Source organism: Lonchura striata, chromosome 8 (assembly GCF_046129695.1).
Source record: "Lonchura striata isolate bLonStr1 chromosome 8, bLonStr1.mat, whole genome shotgun sequence".
NCBI lineage: Eukaryota > Metazoa > Chordata > Aves > Passeriformes > Estrildidae > Lonchura > Lonchura striata.
This window is the reverse complement of record NC_134610.1, coordinates 36,921,838-36,927,837: the sequence shown is the minus strand read 5'-3', so window position 1 is coordinate 36,927,837 and position 6,000 is coordinate 36,921,838. Positions and strand designations below refer to the sequence as shown.

The 6,000-nt window shown below is 53.2% G+C and overlaps 1 protein-coding gene across 6 annotated transcripts in view; it reads left to right on the top strand.

Moving 5' to 3' along the window:
• Positions 1-3,594: 3,594 nt before the first annotated feature.
• HDAC4 (histone deacetylase 4) overlaps positions 3,595-6,000 on the top strand; it is a 175,928-nt gene continuing 173,522 nt past the window's right edge. For 5 of the 6 annotated variants that reach the window (XM_021539613.2, XM_021539610.2, XM_021539611.2 and 2 more), the window contains exon 1: positions 3,595-3,730. The gene's annotated coding sequence lies outside the window, so the exon portion shown is untranslated. Of the gene's footprint in view, positions 3,731-4,176; positions 4,272-6,000 lie in introns of those variants that run through there. The other variant, XM_021539609.2, reaches the window with a different exon arrangement.

Sequence of the window (6,000 nt, the reverse complement as noted above, 5' to 3'; positions counted from 1 at the left end):
TCCATCAGTTATTCTAGCCTTGATGTCACAAAGAATCCATATTAATTTTAGACTTATTTCTGCTTTTTATCTCAATTTAAGCCTTAATGTGCTACTAAAATGGGGTGAACAAAAAAAAAAAAAACAAAAACAAAACCAAACAATTGAGGGGGAAAAGAGATTTCTTTCATACTCTTAATTCTTCAGTTTCATTTGGAGGGATGATGACACCATAAGAACTTTTGGGCAGTTGTTTGTAATGGCCACAGAATAATTTTTCTCTCTGCAGTAGGAATGATGATCTTTGTGGATCCCCTCCAAGTCAGGCTATTCCATAATGTAGTTGAGAGCATAGCTGCTAGATAAATAGGAAGCTTATAGAAATCCAGAAAAATACTGAAAACAAAATTGGCAAACATTTTTATTCTAAAAGTGTCTTGTACTCAGACATTGTAAAACGACTGCCATAACAATCCAATATATCTCCATCAGCAAAAATAAAGCGTAAGTATGGAGAAGAAAGCAAACTTTACATTGTGACCTCCACTTTGAACTTCACTTGCTTGTTTTTCCCCCCAGCTGGGGAACATGGACTTGATTTTGCCCAAAACAACAGCAATAATTTGTTTCTAAGAGTCTGGCTCTTACTGCTTCAGGGTTTCAGCTCTTCAGGCCCTGAGTGCTGCAGACTTGATGAAGTGTTAGGTGTGCAGACAAGCTGGGAAGCAGCTCCTGCAGCCAAACACAGGCGTGGGGGCTCCGAATTGGAGGAGAACCACCTTGTTCTGGATCAAAGCAAGCTGTGAGGCAAAGAGAGAACAAGGAGTTACAGCTGAAGCAAAACTCACCAGGATTAAAAAACCAGTAACAACCGAACAAAACTCCACAATAAAAGGTATGCTGGAGGAAAACACAGGAAGGGGCAACGTAAATTTAACATTCCCAGTCACATCAGAGCTGTGCTGTAAATTATGTGGGTTTGATGGGGTTTTCCTTTTGATGGCAAAAAGTAGTAAACCAGTATACTGTGGGACAGATACAGAGCAGGGAGTGGGAAATAGCACAGAAAGGTGACAGGTAGGACAGGAAAACCAAGGGAGGTCAGTGATGGAGACTGAATGATCAGGAGGAAGAAGAGGGAGCCATCATCAGATTGGAACTTGTGTCTAGGCTTGACTTTTCTCCAAGGACCCAAGTGTCACTGCCACTTGGTGTCTAGGCTCCAGAGGAAGCTCCTGCTGGCGCTCTTCCTAACTCTATCCTCCTTTTTTTTAGGCTGTGGAGTGGAAAACTGAAGCACTCTCTTTTCCTTTCACCAGCTCCGTGTGACTAGCGAGGGAAATTAGCTGGAGTGTTGTGATGGCTGTTTCCTGCTTGAGAACATAAGAAATGGAATCATTCCTGACAAACAAGGAGTTCAGCTAAAGATGAGGTGGAGGTAGGCGTGAAGTTCTGTAATTGCTTTTTATTTAAATCTTTATGAATTAGCTCTGCCAGGGTGTTGGTTTTTATTTTAGATTTTTATTTTTTGCTTCAACAGGCCTCTGAGTAAGTTTTTCAGCTGCAAATACAGCAAAAACAGACTATATACAGCTATAGCCAATATGTTGGATTGAACATATAGCAAGAAGCCTTTCCCTTGTGAATCTGAGGTCTAATTTCCATGCACAACGACAAAGGTTTAATTTTCTGCCATTATGCATAGGTTAGCCTAGACTGGGTATTAATAGAGACACATACTCACACCCACAGCCACAGGTACAGCATCAATCAAAACCTGAAGGTAGAACTTACACTTCGTGGCAACTTCCAGGGCACAGTTCTCTCCTTTTGTTTCCTGTTTCCAAACTGCTCTAGCAGTGCAGCGAGGAAAGGCAGCTGGGCTGCTTGTAACCCACGTTTTAAGGATTTGGGACCAATTCTCCCCCTGGCTGGAGCAGAAATGGGGACTGCAGGGGAGGGCAGACACTCACCTGGCTGCCACAGCCGTGCCCTGCACCAGCCATGAGCAGCACACCTGTTGCCTTGGCAAATATTGCCCTGCTTTGGTAACCTTCTGGCCCTGAAGGCCTTCCACCCACAGGTCTCTTGGCACTCAAACATAATTTGGGAGGTTATTTATACACACGTTCCCTTATCCGTCCGAGCGCACAGCTGGCCCCAAATAAAGAGGGCAGAGCAACTCTGTGAAACCTCACCAACCAAAGAACAACAAACAAGCCCACGAGCCTAAAGAAGCTGCAAATGAAACAAAAAGGGCTTCAGCTTCAGGCAGAAGTGGTGTTCTTAATGCCAGTGGTGCTCTCAGGTGTGTATTCCACGGAAATGTCACCATTTCCTGGAGCCTGTGGACAACGTGGAAAAAAATCCCGAAACTTTAATGGCTGGATCAATATGCCAAGGGTTTTTGTAAGGGTGGCCCTTTCAAATGAAATCAGAGGTGGTAAATATCTCCGAAAAGGTAAAAGAGAAAAGGAGCAGTGTTTATATACTACCATGTATATGCAGATTTGAGAGACGGACAAAGTTGTTAGCAATTCCCATCAAGTCCCAAAATTTATGTAAATCCAGATGGCTGAATGACAGGAGTTCCTATTTTTTTAAATTTTTTTTTTTTTTTTTTTTTTTTTTTTTTGCTATAAGGGAAATCTGGAAGTTTTAAAAAACAATTTAGCGAGAGCCAATTAATCAAACCCACCAGAAGCGTGCTGGGATGGCTGCCTGTGAGTAAGGAATGTCATGTTTCAGCTTGCCTTAGGCAAGGATGGGAAGAAATTCCTTGGAAGCTTAGCAGGAAATCTCCTTTCCACTATCCCAGGGTGCTCCAAGCTCTGTCCAGCCTGGCCTTGGACACTTGCAGGGATGTAGGGGCAGCCACAGCTTCTCTGGGAAACAGAAGTAATGGAATGATACATCGCCGGTGGGATGTTCCCACTGGATTGTGTCCCACAGGATGAACTTCTTGCACCCAATACTGCAGTGTTTTCCTTCCCATCGTCCGGAATGTTTGGGAGCACGACTTGGGAAGTTTTGGGCACTGCATAAATCAAGAAAATACGAGTGAAACGAGATGTGTCAGTTCAATGGGTAATTCCACGTACAACTCAAAAATCAGTAAATTGCTGCGAAAACGGGGGTAGAGGGAAACATTACCGGAGAACTCCTTTTTATTTTCATTTTTAAATTTCCTCTCGGTAATTCAAGCAAATATGTTGAACCGTGCCCTGTCCTTTCTGTCGTTTACCCCTCGCTTCAGCTGTTTGCTGTTACAGGCGACACCTGACGGAAAACACAGGACGGCCCATGAGGGAGCGGGACCGTGGGTGCAGAAAATCGGGGGGTAAAAAACCCCAGAGTTCCACGTTTTATCACACTGTGGTCTCTACGGCGTGGATCGCAGGTGGGGGCTGGAGACGCCGGTCCTGCGGTCCCGACCCCCGATCCCCGCGGGCTCTGTGCCAACATGGCGGCCCTGCCCCGCCCCCGGTCGCCATGGCGACGGGCCGCGCGCCACGGGGCGTGACCGGGGGCGCACGGGGCGGGGCCCGATTGGTCCCCTTCCCCCCGCGCGGCTATAAATAGCCCGCGCCCGCCGATTGGCTGCGGGGGAAAAATGGTCGCACCACGTGACTCCTCCATCTAAAAAGATTTCCAAGATGGCGGAACCCGTCACGGGCTGAGTCCGTCGGTGGCGCGCTCCGCGCCGGGGGGGCCATCGCCGCGCAGCGTCCCCGCCTCGCCCGCCGCCCAGGTCAGTACGCGCCGCTCCGCCGCCGCCGAGCCGCGCCGCCCCCGCGCCCGGGCTGCCCGCGGCGCCGGCCCTTTAAGGCCGATCGCCTCCCCGCCCGGCGGGCTCGCGGCGCGGCGGGGCCGCTCCCGGGGGCCGCTGGTCGCCGCCGCGCCGCGGCCGCGGGAGGGGGAGGTGACGGGCAGCTGGCGCGGCCAATCGCAGGCACCCGCGCGGTGGTGGCGGGCGGATTTGAGCCGCGCAGCGCCCCAGGCCGCGCGCTGATTGGGCGGCACGCCGGGCGGGGCGGGGACCCCGCGCGCCATCGGCCCGGCCCGGGCGGGGCGCGGGGGGCGTGACGGGCAGCGCCGCCGCCCACTCAGCGCGCGGGGCCCGGTTTTTTGTGAATGGGGGGGCGGGGCCGCCGCCGCCTGCAGCCCCGCCCCCCGCGCGCTCGCCCCGCCCCTCCCGGGCGGCCGCGGCTCCGCCTCGTCCCCCCCGGCGGCGGCGGCGGCGGCGGCGGCGCTCGGTCCGTGCGGGGCGAGTCGAGGCGATGCGGGCAGCGGTGAGTGACCGGCGAGGCGAGCGAGCGGCGGGCTGCGGGCAGCGCCGTACGGGGGCCTGGCGCCGCGGCTTGGCGGGGCGGGCGCGGCCCTGCGGAGGGGGCGACGCCCGCGGCTCGGCCCTGGGGCAACGGGCGGGCCGCGGCCCGGGATCGGTCCTTCCATCCTCTCCTCCCGGGCCTCCTTCCCTTGTCCTTGTCGTGGGAATAACGCGGGACTTGGAGAAAGTTTGCGTCCTCTCACCCCGCTCCCCGGGGCTGTCGGGCTCGGGCCCCGCGGCACTCACCTCCTCCTGGAGAAAATGCCCCAAAATGGCTTTTTTTTTGTGCCCGGGAGGAGCAAACAGGGGGTGCTGCCCTCGGCAGCGCGGCGTTCTCAGAGAGCCCGGCGATGGCAATCACAGGTCCGAGGCCCAGGGCTGTAGCCTCGCCGCCACAACTCCGGTTTTGGGGGTTCGAGGGGGGATAAAGCACGTGTGCCGCTGCGAAACCTCAAGCCTCGGCTTGCATGGGGCGAAATGAAGCAGAAAAAGCCGAGCTTTGGGGTGGCGGAGGATCGCGGAGAGAGGGAGGTGTTGCCCAGCAGCCGCGTGTGGGTTTTGCTGCAGGGATTTATCAGGGGAAGATGCTGCGCGATCCCGGCGCTCCCCCAAAATATTGCCCGCTGCCTGCCCCAGATGTGCTCTCGGGGGTGTTTGTGACGGCTCGGCGGAGCAGATGGATTTACATAACAATAATTTGACTGTCAGTGCTCGGCGCTGGGCAGCGGCTGGACGGGAAGGCAACCTGCCCTTCGCTCAAAGCACTTGCGTAATTGTGTTGTGCGCCCACTCCGCAGGGGAAGGTGCTGGTTTTGGTGGTTTTTTTGCCTGTCAATAGACTGTTTTGGCTGATTTGCATAAATCAGACTCGTCGCCGCTAACGCCCGTACGGGAGGATTTCGTGTTCAAGCCTTGCTTCATATTCCGGGCTGGATTACAGCTCTGAAAATGCTCCCAAGGAGTGGGGATCTGTGCCGGGAAGGTGTGGGTGGATTCAGGGTGTGAAAATGCCTTGTAAAACCCTGGGATGGGGCGTGCAGCGAGGCATTGGCTCTCTCCCGGCTTGCCGCTTCTTTCCCACCAGGCAGCTCGGTGCGGTGCTCGTTTCCCCAGCCGCATCACCTTGTCCTCAGAGCGCTGGTCTGAGGCCGCGGAGATGGAGCAAGCGTTATTTTGGCCCCGGGAGCTACAGAGAGTGAATAATCCCCTGGCCAGTGCGTTTTGATTTACTGCTATTATGCCCTGTCAATAAATGGGACTCATGCCGCATTTATTCCCTGCCCTCAAAGTGCTTTGCTTGTTGCCAAATCTACCTGGAGTTAATTATCTGAATTGTGCTTTTTTTCTTGTTGTTGTTGTTGCAACGGCAACATTTTTAAAAGCTAAGGAGCTCTGAAGTTTATATAATAATCTGGTTCTTGGCCGGGTTTCCTGGTGGTTTTTTTTTCTTTTTTTTTCTTGTGTGTGTGTGTGTAACGCGGTCGGTCGCGGCGCTGAGTTTTAATAATTTCTGATCTTTCCAGCACCACTGTTAGGAGTTCTCAGCCTAAAAAGCTGCTGCCGACGCTCTGCAGCCTCGCTGGAAGAGTTGAGGGCATTGAATTTAGGAAAGCTCAGCTGCTTGTATACAAATATACAGCAATTACAAGGCAACAAAGTTATTGCAGAACCCTACTGTCGCCATGGCAACA